Below are 22,189 nucleotides of genomic sequence, written 5' to 3'. Positions count from 1 at the left end.
TCCAGATGTCCTTAATTTGATGCAAGTTGAGCTGTATGGATAAAAAATGAAAAAGCAAAAAAATAGTTTGTGGCTTTGTTTGTATTGATGTAATATGAGTTTGAGGTATTAATCACAAGTATTTAAAAAAGTTAGAACAGAGTTTATGTTTATTTTATTTTTATAAAATAAAAAACAAATTGGTAGTAACCTGTTGAGTACTCCTATCTCTTGTTATGTCCATATTTGTCTAATCTAGACCAATGACGTCATCTAGGCTGAATGTTTTGTGTGATTATACAAATAGCAGAAATCATTTTTTGGTATGTAAAAAATATATATATATGTTATTTTGGATTAAAAATATTACATATTTTCCCATTTAAGATAATTTTCATTTTGTAAATTTCACATGAAATTGTTAATTATACATTTATATGTGTATTCATTGAAAATTTGAAAAAAACCAAAGGTTACAGAGACGTTATAGTCAGGCTTAGGTTTCACTAGTACAAAACCAGTGAAATTCAGCAGTTACAGTTAGCTGAGTACCCCTGCAATGCACTGCTTATGACCTCACACATTACATCACTCATGACATGGTCAGTGTCCTCGCTTAATGACATCTCAAATTACATCACTGATGACATCACCGGGTGACTGTGAGTGTTTTTAAAATGTTTATGAGTGTTAAATATATATACCAAGGTGTATTGGTGAATCAGTGGGTGTGTGACTGACTGTATAAGTGAGTGATTAGGTGTCTCAGTGAATGTATGGGTGAGTGACTGATTGTGTGAATGTCTGTATTAGTCTATCAGTTGCTGTCAAATTGGTTGTATGGGTGTGTGAGTGGGTACGTGAGTTGCTGTATTGGTGAGTGATTGAGTACCTGTATGGTTGTCTGAGCATCTGTGTGGGTGGGTGACGGTGCGTGTGACTGCCTGTATGGATGAGTGAGTGCGTGAGTCAGTGGCTGTATGGGTTATTGAGTGCATGTTTTAGTGGCTGTATGGAGGAGTGAGTGTGTTTGGCTGCGTGGGTGAGTAAGTGGATGTGTCAGTGGTATATGGGTGAGTAACTGGGTATTTGAAAGGCAGTATAGGTGAGTGAAGGGGTATTTGAGTAACTGTGAGAGTGGCTGAGTGGCTTGGTTTGTTTAAAGAATGCGTTGTACTTTCTAGGAGTCTATGGGAGTAGCCTTGCCGTATTTGGACTGCATTGGCTATGACTAAATATGGATATGATTCTTATGCCTTTATAAGGATATGATATGTTATAACCACATAAGGGCATAATTCGGGAATATCTAAATAGGGTCCTAGATACGTTCACAACACCCACTCCACATATAATGTCCATCATTACTAAATAATAAGCAATATTAAACATATAACTATGCATGTGTTTTCCAGCCCACCCCAAAATGCATAAAATGCATTTGAAATGGTATGTACACGAAAAATGAGTAGTATACTGTACGTTTTTCAAGCAATGATATCATTCAGATTATGCAAATATAATACGTTCAAATATTGGCTGAATGAATCACGAAAATTACATTCATGAAATGGCTCTTAATACAGAAGAGAAGGTCGAGACCATTTCATCACATATTTATACAAGATTGTACATGTGCTAGAGGCTGAATCAAAATATTGTCTCTAGAGTTTCAAAATAGAAATCTTGTTCTCTAGGAATAGTTCTACTTTAAGCAGAGTATCATGTGCTAAAAATTATGTAAATATTTTGGGAACGGGGAAAAATAATTTTGCTTTCAGGGCAAAAAATAGTTCCACAGTTTTTTAGAAGCTCTGTTTTAAAAATTGAAGGAGGAGGAGCCTAACCGACAACCATGATGGCCGCCTGATTCCTCGGCTCCGCCGACCCTCTCGCTTTTCTCCCGTTTTCCGCTCTATCCTGTTGTCGATCCTCCTGTTGTGTAACACCGGCGGAACCGGGAGGCAACCCCGGATTTATTGGTGTGTTTTTTGCTCGATCCCGGCAGTGAGAACTCTGGAACGTCTCCGCCTCCTCCTGGCGCTGCGCGGCGGTGGCCGGGTCTTTGTTCTCGGACTGGGGCCGGCCCTGCTTCCACTAACGGCCACCATTGCCGGCGGATCGGACACGGTGGCGTAGGGCTCGTCCTGCTCCCTGCGATCTGCCTCATCACTTCGCGAACCCGCACGCCGCCGATACGCGGAACACATTGTATCGTGTCCTTCACCCGGAGACGTCTTTGCTGGATACTTTGTCTCCCAACAAGCTGGGCTGGGCGCCATCTTACAGCCTGCTCTCCTTTCCTGGGATAGCGGACTCTGGGCTGCCACCGACGGAGCTGCTGCCTGCTCACATTACGCTGATACTGTGTGCAAATGGAGTGTGCCTCCCCTGTGTCTCAAGCCTGGTTGTGCCATGGCTCGTGTCTGCGCGGTGCCCAGCTGACTACGAAGGGTGATGGTGGACTGCTTATGGGTCAGTGCTGTGTTTGTTCGCCTGGCGTGCGGAGGACTGCTGAATCCTCTCTCACTGCTGCACCAGTGCTGATCGGTGACGTTTTGGGCGCCCTAGCTACTCTGAGAGCGGCTCTATGTACATTTGCCCGTGTATTGGGAGACCGGCTGGATGTGATTTCACCTGCAGCACCATTGTTTGATCGTGGATGCCTACAGGGGCAGGACACTTTGCCACACTCTGCTTCTGCTTTAGGTTGTTCCTCCTCTTGGGCTGCTATTGCCGCGCTGAAGGTGCGAGATCCTGTTATTTGTGAGGTGCCGGCGGTGGTGCTAACCTTGGGGCGAACTGTAGTTTCCGAAGATGCGATGTGGCTGGAGCCACACAGCCGGGCGCCATGTTTAGCTGCCCTTCTGGAGGTCCCCGGCACGAATTGCTTCCCTATCCTGACGCGGCTCCTATTGACTGGGCTTGTCGATTCTGGTGGATCTGTGCTGTACGTTGTCACTTCCTGCGCCGCTGATATCTACATGGCTGTGTCTCGTATGGACTTTTTTGGTCGTCCCCCCACTTGGTTCTGGATTCTTAGCTCGCTCGCCTCCTTCAAGATGTCTGCCATGAGACTGGACTGTGTCGCTGCTGTGCATCGCAGGGGGCAGGGTTGAGTGTGCCTCTCATCATGTCAGGACTGTTCTCAATCGTACTGCTGGGACGCTGATGGACTGCCGGGGATGTTGAACATGGGTATTGTACTGGTCGCGGGGTCTGGGATCGGGCGGCCGGAGTGATACATGAGGGTGGTTTTGGGAATATCTACTGGCCCTCCTCCGGTCTTATGTGAATTATGTCTCTTCTTTTTCCTCTCTTTTTCCCTTTTCTGTTCTACATTTCGGGTTCGGTTTGTGGGCGACAGGCACGCTGCTAAGGGGGGGGTAGGCCGTAGCCTCTGCATGTGTGCAGGGTGGGGGGTTGGGGATGGGGATTTTGTTTTAGTTTCAGTTTCTATGGGCCCTTTTTCCTTTCGTCTTTTCTTGGTTTCCTTTTCTTTTTCTTCCTTTGGGTCAGTTAGGTGCGTTGGGGTAGTGATACCTATTCTTTCCGCTGTTGATTTGTTATTTTCGTGGATTTGGGTTTACTGAGTCTGTGGGGCGGGCGATGACCGACATGTACTGTTTTACTGTGCATCTATCCTGAAGATTATTATCCTTTCCTGCTTTTAATTCCTCTCCTTTGTTTTGCTGCTGACTCGCTGGCTCGTTGCCTGCCATTTGCTTTAGGTGGATTGAATGCATCTGATCCTTCTTATCTACAAAACTTTTAAAATTAACCTTACTCCTCCTGTGCCTAGCGGTTCCACCTTGTTTGAGTCATGTCTCGGACACTTATCACGTAGGTTTTCATGGGGACTGCTGGGTCATTCTATTCTTACTTTTTGTGCTACCGACTGCTTTCGAGGCCGGCCCGTGTGGTTGTGGGCCCGTATCTGTACGCTTACTATGCACAATAAAGGTTTTAAAAAAAAAATAAAAAAAATAAAAATAAAAAAGAAAGGGAGAAGATGTGTAGTACATGTAAAAAAAAAAAAAAAATTGAAGGTCGAATTCAGTGTTAAGGGAACGCTGTGTGCTCAAAAGTTATTCTCGTTGTTAGGAGAGAACATTAACTCAGATAGGGCTGCAAAGAATTTGTCTACAACAGTAGGGGAAAGTTCCACCAAGTTCGAAAAAGCAGAAATAGTGCAGACATGAGAGGCATTGCTGTCGTCGCTGTTTAGATCAGCAATGGTCACAGAAGGTGGTACCTGTGTGCCGCTTTCATCTCGTACCTCACCGTCACCTAATCGTAATGGTGAAGTCTCAACGAATGCCGTCATGAGAATAGGCAGCTGCTGGGGACAACACGTTGCATGAGCTGTTACCGAACCAAGCAAAGTATCGATATCCAAAGGTACTGCTGATGGTAGTGTAAGACAGACGTCCAACACGCATTCTTCTCCGCATAGCAGGCATCGTAGAACAGGTAAGATGCAATCTTGCCCGATTGGTCTGAATGAAAGAAACTATGTGGTATTCAGATCTCTTAGTCAAGCTAAACCGAGTACTTTAGTTATTCTTTCTCGGCATCTCATCACAAGGATCATTTCTTCCATGGTAGCCTGAGTTTTGTTTGTGGCTGTATTTTCCATATCGGAGCAGAAGGAACAAAAATAAAATTCCTGCTACGAGTCCCAATAGAAGAGGCAGGCCACCGAACACAGAGTGCACGAAATTCGGGAAGATGTTCAGGACTGCTTCAAAGGGTGCTAATAGTCCCCCAAAAATTGTCTTAAATACATGTGCGATGCCACTGGTATCAGACATGTTTAAAATTTGACCTAACATTTCTGCGAAATGCACGGGGCAATTGGTTGATAATAATGTATGTATCTCTGCCGCTGTCCTTGCAACTTGCAGATCATACGTCTCTTTGGACGAGGTTAAAGGCACAGTTGTTTGTAAAAGAATGGATTTCATTCTGCTTAAAGTATCAATTCGAATAGAAGAGATATTCAGAGAAGGCCATATTGCTGCCTCCTTGTCTGGTTTGCTGTTTGGATACAATACTTGCATACAGCAAATGACCCTGGAAGTAACGCTCACGAGATAGGCTATTCCTGGCACCATGCCACAACAGCTGCGGTCACTTATTATAACGTAGCTGCCGTTGGAAAGCTGTCTGAAAAAAGGCTCTATCTGTGTTGCAGGGGTGCCGTGCAGTTGACATGAAAGGTTGTTTGATGAACCTTCGCAGGCTCCATGCAAGATAATACCTTGACACAGAAGTGTACCGCTTAGTGATTTTTTACAGTTGTTACCACTAAGAAATACCTCTTTTTTACTTTCACTATAACATTTATGTGTATAAGGTAATTTCCAGGTTGACTTGATGTATTCTTTACCCAGCCTTTCATACAGGCCTGCTGGTATATACTTTTGGCAATATTGAAACTGAAAAGTTGTTATCGGAATTGTAATTGTACCAGGTATTATCCATTCAATGACAGGTCGTTCTGACATTGTCAATGGCAATTTTTCTAGTTTTTCAATGCTCAGAATCGTATAATCTGCTCCTTTTTGTGCCAAAGAGATTTGTTTATCAGTAAGGTTAAAGATAGAAAATAATGACGTTTTGTTGATTAGACGCCATGGCACGTGACCTGAACGCAGATTTTGCAACGTCCAGCCTAACTGTACAATAGAACGTAATTGGGACTGGCCATGTTGTAAGATTAGCATATCCTGTTCTATTATATCAATAGCAGATGATACAATGCTGTCCAGTGAATAAATTCTGGAGGACAGAGTCGTTAACCCATTGTCCACTACAGACAGTGATTTTTCCGAATTAATACGATCAATTTCTCGTATTTTTTCAGCAGTTTCAATTTGCATTACTTTCCAAGCCTCGTTGTAAGCAGCATATATACCGGCGTATATGAAACGTTTTTGACGCTGTTTGCGAGGTCCCAATATGAAATCTCTCAAGTCAGCACCTTCTTTAAGTAAAGTTAAGTGTTGCTTCATTTCAGGCAGTGTGGATCTCTGTAGCCATTCGAGGCATAGTTTCCCTACACTGTATGTTGTAATTATCCCTGGATGTTGTCTCTGGGAATATCTAGGGTCTGGCCTGGTATGTTTGAACCCCTGTCTTTTATTCAGGAATCTATCCTGACAGTTATTAGTGTCTGTGGGCCAGATCAACCATTTTCTCCAATCAGGATTTGTTCTGTTTTGGTGTAAAATATGGGATACGTCTATCTCCACATCTGTAGTGCTATTACTATCAGGCATTGGTTTTGGAATAGACGGTTTGTTTAAGTCTTTTATCTTGGCTAGGCCAAGACAGGTTTTTTGTTGAATGGTGTTATTCAGGAACATTATTTGTTCTGGGATCATGCAGGCTCTAAATAATGATTCTAGACCTTGTACCTGCCAATCTATTGTACCCCAAATGGTTTTTGTTTCAATGTTGTTTTTCCAAAATTCAAAACCAAATGTAGACATTTTTTCATAAAATTGTGTGGAATATATTAATTTAGTGTTTGTCAACATGTTTTTCATTCCTGTCTTATTTATCATTTTAAAATAAAACATTTCTGGATCAGTGATGTTAAACCCTGAGAAGTATTGGAATTTCTCATAAAATGTTTTTGAACTGCCTTTTGGCGGTGTTGGACAATGTTCCCATTGCTTATAAGTAAAAACATTTCTAGGATTAGCAGATTTATGCAAATAGTGATGCCCATAATGGTTAAAACAATACATTTCTTCATAGTTTGATGAGCCTTCTAAATAATCATGTTCTGTAAATTTTGCTGACATTTCTAAATCTGACATCATATTATTAATATTTTCAAAGTCCCAATCATCAGAGAAAGTACTTGGTGATAAAAAGTCACTTAATAAAACCTTGAACTGATGTAGATATTTCAAGATTTCAACCGGGCCATAGATTTCGTAATCAGTAGCGTCCCATGCTACACCACCAGGTATAGGAATGGCTGTGATGTTCACTGATGATAGTTCTCTTTTTTCAATGTGAGAAGATCTGTGAGGCTTTAGGACCAAGTTGATGTTCTGACTTGATGTGTTCATTGTACTACATTTTCCTTCAATGAATTTTCCCAAAATTAAAACAAAAATGAGCCATAGTAGGAGGAAAAGTACACCTAACACAATCCATAATTCAATCCACGGTGAAATCAGATATGTTTCTTTGGGTTGATGAAAGAGTTCAGTCATTTTTTCTTTGAAAGTTTTAGTTGCTGGCGTTTATTCATGTTCACTTGGATCATCAGAAAAGTCATTGAAATTGATGAAGTAGCCAGATGCAGTTCTGTCAATTGTTGGAATTGCTTCCGGATTTTCATTTATCTTTGGATTTGTATGTTCAGATGCTACATCATTGTAGACAGGTGTTTCTTGACGAACTGTTGCAATTTGGGTTTTAAGAGGCACAAGTTCCATGGCTTTGTTGCATAGTCCTTTTTTATTCGCTGCAGGTTTATCAAATGTGATTAGTCTCTCAGTTTGAACCTCTTGGATTGTAGCAAGGTTTGGTCTTCTGCTACTTCTTGGGAGTCCACTGGGCCTACTACTTATTATTGGCCACATGATTGTGGTTTTACCAGGTCGATTGATACAACTCTGTTCTCCTTTTTACCAGCAAGGGGCGGTAGTACTACTGATCTTGTTCCACTGACAGCTAAGACAGGTACTGCTTTTCTGTAAGAAGGCCCAAATTCCTTCTTCACCGCGATCTTTTCTCTGACCAGATCCCCAATCTTTGGAATCCAGACAGATCTTGCTGGGACAGGTGGTTTTTCTTCAATGGCCGTTAGCTTTAGCTTTGTGTTACTTAGACTTCTTCTTGTTTCATTCAAGTCCTGTAAAACAGCCAAACGATCTTTGATATCAAAGGTGTTTTGTTCCACCACTGCAGTCTGACTATCGAGGTCATGAATGATCATTCTAGTACCAAACATAAGTTCGTACGGAGTGATGCCTCCTAGAGAATTTCTTGGCAGATTATTAAGACTACGTTGGACACTTGTTAGATGTTTGACCCACCCGTCACCCGAACCTAATACCCTTGCTGTTATAGATTGCTTTATGTCACGTTTTTTTCTCTCCACTACCGCATTTCCCTCGGGATGGAATGGACTAGAGTACCGCAATGCAATGCCCATGCTGGCCATGGCCTCCTTGTAAGCTCGAGAGCTAAATGCAGGACCCTGGTCAGAATGTAGCATGCCAATTGCATATGTGCCGATAAAGACTCGCAAATCTTTTATAACAGTTCTGGCGTCAGCCGAGCGCTGGGGCCTCATCTAAATGAATCTCGTCTTAATAATTATGGGATCACATTTTTCCGTCTGGATGTTTGCGTATAGATATCCTAATGCTTTCTAATAGAGGTGTCCGAGCTGGTGTCTGGTCCGGTTCACAACTGCGATCCCTGTTGCAGTCCAGACAATTCATTGCAAAGTTGTAAATTTGCACGCTCATCCCCGGCCACCAGTAGTGTGATTGCAATTCTATTAGAGATTTCAAGATCTCTTGGTGCCTCAGACCCATTGTTAATGTTAATGTTAGTTAGTTTTTGTATAGCGCTGGTTCACCATCCGGTCGCTTCGCGCTTCTAGAGGAAAGAATTACAACAGACAATGTGCGGGACTGAAGTGAATGGGTTATTTCGTGGTCAGTGCCTCCAGGAACAAGATAGTCTTATGTTTTTTCCTAAAAGGAAGGAGGGCAGGTTCCCTACGCAGACTGTCAGGTAAATCATTCCAAAGCAATGGAATCAAGGTGGAGAAGACAATGCCGCCTCTGCGGGCCAAGTGAAACCGGGGATTGACCAGACGACAAGCTACGGAAGAGCGTAGGGTCCGAGCAGGAATATAGCTCGTCACCCGATCCTTAATATAAGCTGGGGCTCGACCGTAGATGGTCTTGTGGGCTATGCAAAGGCCCTTAAATGAGGCTGGTTGCCTAATGGGTAGCCAGTGTAATTTAGCCAGCAGGGAGGAGGCATGAGTCCGCCAGGGTTGGTCAAAAACCAGACGTGCGGCGTCGTTCTGCACCACCTGCAATCTCCTTGTTAATTTCCAAGGGAGGCCAATGTACAGGGCATTCCCATAGTCCAACCGAGATAAAATTGTGGCAGAAACAATGACCTTAAGGGAATTGGTAGTGAGGAGAGGAACAAGTTTTCGCAAACACCTCAATATCCCTGTACAGGTGCCAATCACCGCCGACACCTGATTGTTCATAGAGAGGTCGGCATCGATTTTAATGCCCAGGCTTCTAACCACTGGAACTGGATTAGGGATGACTCCCAGTTCCGGCGGCCAGAACAGGTCCCACCAGGGGCTATTGATGTAAGGAACGGCCAGGATCTCTGTCTTATCAGGATTTATTTTAAGAGAGTTATCGGTCATCCAACCTGCTGTAAAACGCAGCCCCTCTTGTACGTGTGCCTGAGAGGCACTGGAGTTGTTGATCCGTACAAGCAGCTGAGTATCGTCTGCATAATTGAAGACCTGGCAGTCCAATTTGGCCAAGATCTCCACCAATGGTTGAAGGTAGAAATTAAAAAGCAAGGGTGACAGCGCCGAGCCCTGCGGGACACCACAAACCAGGGGGGCAGCGATCGAGACTAGATCCCCTAATTGTACCCTCTGAGTCCGGTTGGTCAAGAAGGATTCAAGCCACTGGTATGCAGATCCCACTATACCCACATTAGCAAGACGAGACAAGAGGATTTTGTGGTTGACCGTATCGAATGCCGCTGACAGATCTAATAAAATCAGGGCACTCGATACTTTCTTCTCCGCCATGACCCTCATCTCATCCAGAACGGATAGCATCACCAGCTCCGTGCTATGATGGGCTCTGAAGCCAGCTTGTCTAGGATGTAATAGACTATGTTCCTCAAGAAAGATGGAAAGTGTTTTGAGGACATGTTGTTCCAGCACTTTGGCTAAGTACGGGAGCTGGGAGATTGGCCTGTAGTTTTTAAGGGCGGAGGCATCCGCACCGGCTTTTTTAAGTAGGGGGATGACTCTTGCCCCGTTTCCAGAGAGGAATTCAATAGCGTGAGAATTGGGCCTTCCAAACTGGGAATAGCCAGTTGGAAAATTCTTGGGGGGCATGGATCTGCTGGTGAGCCTGATTTCACCCGACACACAAGAGGAAGGAGAGATTGAACATCCAGTGGGGGGAATTTCACAAGGCGGCCTTCCAGAGGAGAAGGGGCTATAGATTGCGGAGTAAAGCCGCGGCTGATTGAGGAGTTTTCTATCTCCATAAGGATTTTATCAACCTTATCAAGAAAGAACGCCTGAAAGGTGTCACAATCAATCGGGGGGGGCTGATGATTTTGCCCCCGTATTGTGGCTGAGCTCTTTCAAGATTTTAAAAGTTTCTTTTTGCTTGTTTGGGGCCTGCTGAATTCTGCCCTCATAGAATTCTGCCTTCCTTTCCATGATGGCAGATTTATAGAAGGAGAATAGGATTTTATATGAATTATGGTCCTCTGGTTTATAATTTAACCACCACCTCCTCTCGGCTTGGCGGAGCTTTTTCCTCAGGTCCCGGAGATTATCATTAAACCAGGGAGAGCCATGACCATGGGCTCTAATTTTTACCTTTCTCACTGGCGCAATTTGATCAAGGGCAGAGTGAAGGCTCGCCATAAGTTGATCATACTCCTGTGCCAGGTTGCTAAGATGGAGGTTAGTGCCAGTGACTGCGCCCTAGGCAGAAGCCAGGTGACTGGCTTCAACCTTCCTCCAGTCACGCGTTAATCTCCAAGCTGGCGGTAACTGCAATGGCTGACTTTTGCTCGGGACCCAGCAACTGACTAAAAAATGGTCAGACCAGAACAGGGGTCGACTTTTATCTGTGTGGATAATGGCTGTGATGACCAAATTAGGTCCAAAATATGACCTTTAGTGTGTGTGGGGTAATCTACCAGCTGACAAATGTCGAGTGCTTTCATAGCAGAGTCCAACTGGTGAGCTAAGGGATCTTTTTGAAGATTGTCCCAATGAAAATTAAAGTCACCTACTATTAGTACCCTTTTATAACGGGTGCATAAATCCATAACTACCTCAATGAAGAGGTCAATGAAAGTAGGGGGGACTGTGGGGGACGGTACACAACCATAAGCAGTAGCCAGGAGTTATTAAACAGGATTTTACCCCCCAGTAGGTCTGTCCCCTCAAGATGTTCAGCCAGGACCTTGGTGAACATGTGCTGTTTATTGAAGATAATACCCACACCACCTCCTCTTGCATTTCCCTGTCTGTTATGCCAAAAGGCCTCATAGCCTTCTGGAAGGGCCGCAATGATGTCCGAGGTAGAGGAATCCTCTAACCAGGTCTCTGTGAGAGCTAAGATGTCAATATCACTCATATGGAGCAGGGTAAACACCTCTAAATGGTGTTTTTGCAGGGAGCGGGTACTCAGGACTCTAATATTAAGTCCACATAGTTTATCAAGGGGGGAGTCGCCGCAGCAGGTTCCCGCTTAACCACGACCTCATCTCTCAATAACCGATGTTCCAGAAGGTTCTCGAGGATCCGCTCATTCAAGTCATAGTCTCCCGATGCCAAGGACCTTAAACCCATAGCGGAATAACTATACCGGGAGCAAGGGGGGGTGGCCCCTGGTCCCGGCTGGTCGCGGACAGGCGCAGACGGGCTTGCCTTTGGCGCGCCTTTGGCGCGCCACCGGCGCACCCGCTGCGCACGTCCGCTGCGCTGACTCGCCATGCTGCCTAGTGTAGGAAGTGAGGGAGGGAGGGGACCTCGACGCTGGCGCTGCGAGAAAAACTAGAGCATCTCCAACCCCAGCGCTACTCTTCAGGCGGGTCTGTTTACAGACACCGCGTTAGCGCTGAGGAAGTTGAAAGCCCACTACAACTGGGAACACATTAAAAGCACAAATACCGTTTTTAAAAGCGCGTTCCGTGCAACAAATAAGTGCAGAGAAAAATACAATTAAGCAGGTAATTACAAATTTTAAAATATGCGGTGACCGAACCCACCACACAGCACAGTACTGTGTCCTGATTCAGCCCTCCATTCCCATGTGTGCTTCCTGAACCAAGTAAGCTCTCCGGTTCGTGTTTGGAATTACCCTATCCCCCACTCCAGGGATTCGAGCAAACGGAACGGAGTTCGCATCAATTATGTATATATTTCCGAGTGGATAATTTAGAGGTAACGCCGCATAGTTGCCTTCCATTGAGGCTTTTACTGCTAGTAGCGTCTCTCCATCTATTTGTTTTTTAGAACGCTTTTTTGTAGCTACGGAAGCCAGTTTGACCGCTGCCGCTGTGGCTCTGTTAGCCAATGAATTCCCCGCAACGTGAACGCCATCACGTTGATGACTCAGTGTATGTATCACGTGAGTCTTTTGTAGTTCTTTCTGCAAAAGAACTACCTGTTCCCAAAGTTTTTTATGCTTTATTGTGGCACCAGTCTCATCTTTGTAACCGTTTTTGATCCATGTCTGCATGTCATTATTGTAAGACTGGACGCAGAAATGCGAATCGCACACTATTAGTGTGGGGAATTCGCGATCGGCATTTTCAAGCGCCATCTTTAAAGATCTTATTTCAGCTCGCTGAGCTGTACAGTATCTGAGTGATTCAGTTTTAGTGACCATCGGTCTGAATTTACCTAAGCGCCAGCGACCTTTAACGATAGCGCATGCTGCATTGTAAACTTGTTTATCAACAACGTAATGTTGTGCAAATCTGTCCGTGTAGATTACACAGGTGTATTGTTCGAGAGGCAGAATTTCGATTGACAGAGGACATTCATGTTCGTATTCCAGATCTTCTAGTTTTTTCATTTTTGGATCAAATGCGTGTTTCACGTCTGTTGCAGCAAGAGAATTTTACCATTGTATCCATTTTGGATCTAAAGCTTTAGCATTCGGAATGCTTGGTCTTGTTACTGCCTCAAGGGCTGATACTGCTGTTAAAACAGATATGCTCTTGCCTTGGGCTAGGGCTCTTTCTTTTGCTACAGCAGTTTGAACCGCAGTCAGAATCTTTTCAGTAGAACTGAATTTCATTTCAGCTTGTGGGTACAAGTGTGATTTATAAGCTATTGGTAACGTTTCTCCCTCATTAGAGGTCAGGTACGTGAATCCGCATCTTCCTGGGATGACTCGTATTACCAGGTTGCGTTCATTTGCGCGTGTTTGCAGTTTTGTTTTAGTTAACATATCTGTTTTTATTTATCTTAAAATTTTTGTGTGTTTCTGAGTCCACTTGATTGGTTTGAAATCAGGTTTTATTAATTCATAGAGAGGTTTAACCCTCTGCATAATTTAGAATGTATGTTCTTCCGAAATTCAGGAAACCTAGAATTGATTGTAAGTTTTTCAGCGGTTTTGGAGCTTGGAGTACTGCACACTTCTCTAAGAAGTTGTCTGCTAGGCTTTTGCCTTCACTTGATAATTCATATCCCAAAAATAGGACAGTTAGGTGGGCAATTCATGACTTCTTAAAGTTGAATTTGTACCCTTCAGCTGCGAACCCAAGTATAATGGTGTTCACTCTTTTCAAGTGTGTCTCCAGGTCATCGCCTGTAAGATAGATGTCATCGACATAGGATAATGCCTCATCATCATACATTTGTAGTAATTCTGTTACCCTGGCTGAAAATAATCATGGGCTGTTCTTGAATCCCTGTGGGAGTCGACAAAATAGCTTTTGAGCCCCCATACAGGAGAAAGCGGTCAAATACCTGCTTTCTGGTGCTATGTTTTGACTAAAGAAACCATTTAGATATCTAATGTCGTTTTATATTTTTTGCGCACGATGTTATTCATTAGGGCTGCACTGTGTGAGTTTTGTACTGCAAATGTTTTGCAGCAGGAGTTTAGGTGTCTGTAGTCCAAAACCAGACGATATGAATCGTCTGGCTTGGAGATAGGACTTAAAGGATTGTTCATTTGTGAGGTGCATGTTTCAATCAACCCCTGATATTCAAGTTGATCTAAGATCTCCCTGACTTGTTTTTTAGCTTCTTGTTTAACAGGATACTGTCTTTGTGCAGTAGGCTGATTTTTTAACTGAATTTTATGGTGAGGAGAATCCTCATCCCATCCTACATGATTTTTATATAATGCAGGGGCTTGGGCCACTGCCCATTTTCTAGCATATGTGTATTTTTTATGAATTGGAATGTGATTTGAGAAGGCAGGCATAATCATTTCTTCAGAAGGGCTGAGAAGGGGGAGTATAGAGGTGTATAGGGAAAGCCAAGAGGGGAAGGAAAAAAGGGGGAATCCCCTCTTGGGAACTAGAACCCTCACACACCCAGCAAGCTAGGTGTCATGCTTCATCATATGGGTCCTGCTCCTCGTCAGACTGGCGCTGCAATGTCTGATGGGCACCCGCGAAGGGGCTCTTTAGCGGAGATCTTTTGTTCCAGCCATATGGTGCATGCGTGTGAGAGGGCAGAAAAGTGTAGTCGTGAGCAGGTGGTGGTGATTAAAAAAGGTGGGTCAATCCACAAGGGTTTTTATTGACGTGGCTGACTCCCTTAGTTAAAATGGTGGGAGGGGAGATAGAGCGCTACGGAAGTATTTGGCAGAACTATCTACAACCCTCTGGTGAGGTCGACATGTTTCATGCTAATCTAGCAATTCTTCAGGACCTTGGTGACTAGTACTACACAGTGAGATATTGAATTTGTATACAACCTTAGCTTGGTTGGTCTGTACTGCAGGCCAATTGGTCCTGCTTCAATAATTGCGACCCTAGGAGTGTCCCTAAGTCGCTCCGGATCCGCCACGGATTCCACGTGGGGGGTAGGTGTTGCAGGCTGAGACCGCACGCCGTTGGGGTCCTTGAACCCCCTGTGCAGGTCCCACAGGAGCAGACTGCGGGGCAAATACTTCCGTAGCGCTCTATCTCCCCTCCCACCATGGAACAAAAGATCTCCGCTAAAGAGCCCCTTCGCGGGTGCCCGTCAGACATTGCAGCGCCAGTCTGACGAGGAGCAGGACCCATATGATGAAGCATGACACCTAGCTTGCTGGGTGTGTGAGGGTTCTAGTTTCCAAGAGGGGATTCCCCCTTTTTTCCTTCCCCTCTTGGCTTTCCCTATACACCTCTATACTCCCCCTTCTCAGCCCTTCTGGGGAACTTTGTGCTTTATTTTGCTAAACTATTGTCTTGGACATGCACACTGGACCCCCCTCTTAAATAAATAAATAAAAAGTGTCCACCCATAGTTCCTTCCTTTGACTAAATAATCATTTCTTCGCCATGTGGGCACTCCCTGACAAACTCTGGTGGCCAGTCTTTTTCTGCTAGCAGTATATCATAGCCTTTAGATAGGTTATCCCAAAAGAGACCTTTTATTTTCCTAGTTTTGTCCCCCTCTATACGTAATGTTATTTCATATAATTTATGGGGGCACACTAACTCTGGTGTCTGCAGTTTCCACCTGAATGTATTCATTCATGTCCACTGTCTCCAGAAGATTCATCAGGATATTGCGAGCTATGGTTACTTCTGCTGCGCTGTCTAGCATTGTCTGGGCCCATTCTCCGTTTTTCAGTTGTGTCCTCAGAATCCTCGGCATGTTTTATTTTAATACTAGCTACCTTCTTTTTTGAAAATTGTAATTTTTTACTTTGATGAGCAGGTTCCTTGTCTTTGGACTTGACGCGCTCTTCTTTATGTTCTGAACGTCCTCTTCTTTCAGATTTCTGTGAGGAAGTCTGAAAAGATCGAGAGGGACGTGTATCATTATCTTGATATCTGTCAGGTTTTCTTAATATATCCCTATCTCCAAGGTTGTATCTTTTTTCAGAGGGCTCCCTTTGTGGAGACCTGCCACTACGTTCTGGAGATCTATTTCTCCGTTGGGGAGACCTTCCTCTGGACTGGAATTGTTTTTCTCTGGGAGTAGTCTGTTTATTACCCTCCCACCTCTTTTTTTTGCACTATTGAGATTGTTCTTAATAAAGGTTTTTTCAGGATGTTCAGTTAGTTCTGGTTTTAGTGGTTTCCCACCCAAACTATCTCTACCTAATTCTTCATAGGATTTTTCAATTATTCCGGCAAGTTCAAAAGGTTGTTCTGCTATATCTGTTTCTTTCAATTTCTGGCGGATCGTTGTACCGTCAATTGTCAATTGAACTAATTCTCTATATGCTTTTGTTAATTCTTTTAGTTTAACTAAAAGTTCTTCGCTTGACATTTCATCAATGTCAGGATGTGGTGTGTAGCCAGCTAGAACCGGCCATGTGGCTCCTGGTCTACCTAGTGGACCGAGCCTGGTGAAGTGATTTTTGTGTTTTAGGGGGCCATTAAACCAGAGCTGGTGCTCTTGGTATGTTAGTGGAATTTCAATGTCCTTGAAGGGGACGTATTCCGTTGGAGATTCCCCTATTTTGTAGTAGTGGAACTCGTGTGTCACAGCATGTGCTGCTGGAAAATGTATCCAGGAATAGAATACCTCTAATTCATGGGCCTCTACCACAAATATGACTTTACCACCTCTTGATGATACTCCATTTTTTATAAGTTTGTAAGTTACACTCTTCCTTACATTGACTGGGATGAGTATAGCCTCCGGAGACTTGTGTCTTCCGCTAAAAGTTGAGCTGCTAATTTAGCTCTCTCCCTTTCGTCTTCACTATCCGACATGTTTCTGACGGAAAGTTTGCAGATCAAGTTTCAAGGAAACAAAGATTAGGTGCACAATATTTTGGAACACTGTATCCTTCAACGTTGACTAAACCAAAAACTAATACATAGGATTCTCATCCTACTAAGTTATTAACCTTTCACCCACTCCAGACGTCTATTGGAGTATTTACGGGAGAAAGGGGTCTGTGTGAAAAAGCACGACTGAGTTACTCTAGCATCTAGCGATAAATTATCGCCTTACCAAACGTTGGGCGCCATGTAGTGTAGTTCCTATATTCCCAATAGGCTCTGCGCATTGGAATAACATAAACAATAGTTTAGACGTAGGACTGAGGTCAACTAGGTCTCTACTGAATATGTTAGACTTAATTATGAATGCCAGCTAGCTCAGAGGGCACTAGAAACTTTCTCGAGTGAACAGGAAGGAGTCAACTTTCCTGAATAGACAAGGAGGGATTAGTTTCTGACAACCGCATAAACATGACAACTTTGCTCCCTCCAGAATAAGGAGTATATCTCCAGAGTTGCGGAAACAATAGATAACTATTTCACCTAGTCAATCGTGCATACTTAGTTTCACCAGAAGCGCAGAGAAATAGAGAGACGAGTGTCTTCAATAAAAGTGGTTATTTATTAAACAGTCTTCTTTCTCATGCAAGAGAAGTGAGTTGCCACAATTGCAATACTTGTTATAAAGTAGAGTGGGTACAGTAAAAGGAGTATTATGAAATAATACTGTAAAAGCATGGTACAGTTTCTAAGCCATACCGTGTTTAAAATAGATAAAATATATACATATATAAAAAAATGACTAAACGTACTCAACTGGTGCTTCTAAGATACGCCTACCCCGTTGTACCTAACCTAAGCCTAGTACGTGGGAAGGAGTAAGTGAGCTGCAGTTTAAGTTAAGATAGTTTTGCCAAGAATCTGAATCAAGAATTCTCTAAGGATCTAATCAGCTCCGTACCTTGGTTAGAGAATGAAGGAGGTCTTGTATCTCGTTCTCAGGACTAGATCTCCCAGCAACCCGCAAGGGTGACTGGAAACACTGGGGCTGGATTTTTTGTCGGCAGGAGAAAAGACAGCGTCTCTCTCAGTGCGTCAATGGGAGGGTCGGCTCCCTTCGGCTCTTGCCACAGCAGGGCGTCGGGCAAGTAGATAGTCTATCTGCTCCAAAACCACCGTGTGTTTGCTAGGGCAGCTGTTGATATATTTATACCTGGAAGGTGCCGAGTTTGACATAAGGTTTGGACATAAGACGTCACTAAGAACTTACAGTTCTTTCAGGACTCCAGGAGTTCTTGGACAAATCAAAACAAAAGCAGGGGGGATGTCCCGGGCTGCTGGAGGCTTTGTTTGTTTAAAGAACGCGTTGTACTTTCTAAGAGTCTATGGGAGTAGCCTTGCCGTATTTGGACTGCATTGGCTATGACTAAATATGGATATGATTCTTATGCCTTTATAAGGATATGATATGTTATAACCACATAAGGGCATACATCGGGAATATCTAAATAGGGTCCTAGATACGTTCACAACAAGACGTCCAGACAACCATACAGGTACTCAGACAACTAATCACTCACCAATATAGTAACTCACGTACCCACTCACACATCCAGACAACCACTTAGACACCCACTGACAGACTGATACAGACATTCACACAACCGGCCACTCACCCGTACATTCACTGAGACACCTAATCACTCACTTATGCAGTCAGTCATGTGCCCACTGATTCACCAATACACCTTGGTATATATATTTAACACTCATAAACTTTTTAAAAACACTCACAATCACTGGATAATGTCATCAGTGATGTCATTTGAGATGTCATCAGTGATGTCATCAAGCGATGTCACTGACCATATCATGAGTAATGTAATATGTGCGGTCATAAGCGGTGCATTGCGGGGGCGGGGCGCAAATTAACTGCTGAATTTCACTGGGTTTGTACGAGTGAAACCTGAGCCTAACTATAATGTTCCTGTAACTTTTTTTTCTTCAAATTTTCAATGACTACACATATAAATGTATATTGAACAATTTCATGTGAAATATACAAAGTGAAATTTTTTTTCGATGAATTTCCAAGGGTTTTATTCCATTTACAAACTATAACGTCCCTGTAATCTTTGGATTCTCAGTGAATTTTGAAGGTTTTTAAAGTAGTAGTTGCGTTTGCAGAGTTGTGGAGAAAAGGGGCAGGTACTCCGACCAGCTCTCAGGAATCCCGCTGTGTAGGACTTACAGGAGGTACTGGGAGGGCTTTTTGGCCCCCAAGCTCACTCAGGAATAAAGTGGACTTCATTCCTCAACCAGTAGTGTGCCAGGAGCCGTGTTTGCAGAGTAGTGGAGAAAGGGGCGTGGCCTCCGAAGACCTCTTAGCAATCCAAAGTTTGGGACTTACTGGAGGTAACAGGAGGGGTAGTTGCCCCCAAGGATCTCCTTGAAGTGTGGGATTCATGCGGAGTCCCAAGATGGCTGCCAACAATTCCTGGTTGAAGTGTTGGCAGCCAATACAATTTTAATAGGATTGGCGAGTCAACTGCAAGAACTCTTGTCCTCAGATAGCTATATATATATTTTAACTTAGATGTCTCAAAAACTACTGAACGGATTTACACCAAATCAGAAAAAGGATACTTTCTGGATCAGCATCTAGCTTTCTGTCAAATTTGGTGTAATTCCATGTTCAGCAGCTCGGACTGTTGTGCTAAAAAATTAACTCCCCCCTCCCTCTTAGACATAACATGGGAAGATAGCATTTTGGGACCCCCCCTTTTTTTTTATTTTTTTGTTGTTACAAGTCTGTTTTATTTTGAAGCAAAACCCCTGGGAGAGGTACAAGAACACAGCGTTAAGCCTACAACCTCTATCCGAGGCCGGCCGCGAAGAATGCGCAACCGAATTCGCTTAGTCAGAGTATTTAACACAGCGCCTTGCCTACAACCCCGAGGGGCCGGCCGCGTGGCTTAGGATAAGCTGCTAAAGTTGTTCAGTGTTGGAAGAACCCCAATTACGGATCAGGGGGAGTAGATGGGAAAGCAACAAACCCAGCACTTACTAACGACCCAACAGGGGTCCGTGAAAACAGAGAGGAGCTACAGACGAAGGAGAGAAAAGGAAAGTGAAGAGGAAGTAAGCCAGAGACAGAAGATAGAGGAGTTATCGTGCTAGCAGGTTGGGTGGGTTGGTCCGTGGATGGAGAGCGGCACTAGGCAGCGAGGGTCGGCCTCTGGAGCTCAGTTGTTATAGGAGTCCTCTACGGGAGTAACCTAGTTGGATCTGTAGGGACAACAGCATCCTCAAAGAGATGTAGGGTCCTGAGCCTAGTGGGCATGTGTCGTGCATGCTCCATTGAGCACAAGTAGCGCACCAGGGGTTTCCAAACTGCCTCAAAGCGGGTGTGGCGCAACTGGAGCCGCGCCGTGAGGAGCTCCATTGCTAAGACGTGCCACAGCCGCACAAACCAGGAGGCTATTGGAGGTGCTTCATTCTTCTTCCAATACAAGGCTATGAGTTGCTTGGCCGCACCTAGCATCTGTAGCGTTACAATCCAGTCACTACGGGTTAGGGCCTTAAGGTTTGATGGTCTGACACCCAGCAGGATTGTACCTATGGCTTCAGGCAAAGGGAACCCCAGCACCCCCTTGATGTGGCTAAGGACCTTCTTCCAGAAGACAGTGAGGAGCGGGCATGCCCACCATATATGCACAAAGTCCCCCATCGCAGCCCGACACCTCCAGCACAGTGGCGAGACATTGGGGAACATCTTATGAAGCCGCAGAGGAGTGTAATACCATTGAGCTAAAAGTGTATATGCATTTTCTCTCTGCGGGATGCTCCGATATACCTTGGGGATATCTCTCCACACCGCGTCCCACTGTGAAGGTGTAATGTCTGTATCTACCGCTATCTGCCATTGGCGCTGATACGGGTGGATGGGTATGAGTGGTGGATGCTGTAGAATGTGATAGATCTGGGAGACCAACCGTTTCAAGCCCCCTAGGGTGCGTGCCAGGCGTTCGAAGGGGGTGAAAGCGCGTGTGGCAGCCCGGTACATACTATCTTCAGAAGCTTAATTCAGATACTCTGTCCATCACCACCCCCCTTTTGAATCGGTTTGGCCACCACAAGTGTGGAAGGGTATGCTCAGATGTGAGTCCCTTGCTCACTGCACCATCAGGATTCAAGCAAGCCGGGCCGAAGACGGCTGTAATGCCAGAAACCGGTCCCCGGAAGCTTGTTTCCTTTCCAGTAAAGAATTGGCTTGGTAGTTTGGTCTGCCCTGTTCCCATGATGCACTGGGCCAGGGACAGACTAATTTGCATGTAGCCAGGTTCTGAACTGGGATGGTGCAGTGAGCTAAAAAACGGTAATGGATCAAGCCCTGATCTTTTGACTGGGTAGGAGTGTTCTGCTTAATTCAGATACTCTGTCCATCACCACCCCCCTTTTGAATCGTTTTGGCCACCACAAGTGTGGAAGGGTATGATCAGATGTGAGTCCCTTGCTCACTGCACCATCAGGATTCAAGCAAGCCGGGCCGAAGACGGCTGTAATGCCAGAAACCAGTCCCCGGAAGCTTGTTTCCTTTCCAGTAAAGAATTGGCTTGGTAGTTGTTAGAAAGGCGTCCCCGGGCGAGGCAGACGATGTCTGACTGACCACCCCTAGGTCCACCTCTCCGTCGAGGAGTAGCCGAGCGGTTGCTGAGAGGCCTCCTGAATGAGGGTCCTCTCCTAGGATCGTACAGCAGAGTAATCACAACACTACAGAGGGACACCACACAAGAAGTTACGTTCTCAAGCTTTTATAGGGAATAAACGGTTGCTGGTTCTTGGCAGTATGTACAGGCAGATCGAGGGATCTGGAAAGTCTCTTAAAGGGGGGTAAGGTCGCGGGACAGTCTTACTCTGGGCGGAGGAAGGGATACCCTACGCACAGCTCTCAATCCTCGAGCTGGGGGGTTCCGAGATGCTCGAGCCGCGGCAGCGCCAGCAGGCTCTCAGATGGTTCGACAGGGTAGGCCGCGGCAGCGCCAGCAGGCTCTCGGAAGGTTCAGCAAGGTAGGCCGCGGCAGCGCCAGCAGGCTCTCAGATGGTTCAGCAAGATAGGCCGCGGCAGCGCCAGCAGGCTCTCGGAAGGTTCAGCAAGGTAGGCCGCGGCAGCGCCAGCAGGCTCTCAGATGGTTCAGCAAGATAGGCCGCGGCAGCGCCAGCAGGCTCTCGGAAGGTTCAGCAAGGTAGGCCGCGGCAGCGCCAGCAGGCTCTCAGAAGGTCGTCGGGTTACGGATGAGTTTGTCTGGTGTCGGCCGTGACAGCGTCAGCAGGGCTTCCAGTCCAGGATACAACTGAAGTCTTAATCCAGGGTTGCCCCAGATATAGGTCTGGAGGTCTTTAGAGTCCGGACCCTCGCGCCTGGGGGTCAGAGGGGCCGGGATGATGGTGTCCAGACACCCAGCAGGGGGGTGGAACCAGCGCCCAGGGAGGCCGGAGGGCGATCGATACCAGGCGTCCG

This window comes from Lissotriton helveticus, chromosome 7 (assembly GCF_964261635.1).
Source record: "Lissotriton helveticus chromosome 7, aLisHel1.1, whole genome shotgun sequence".
NCBI lineage: Eukaryota > Metazoa > Chordata > Amphibia > Caudata > Salamandridae > Lissotriton > Lissotriton helveticus.
This window is presented reverse-complemented; position numbering follows the sequence as displayed.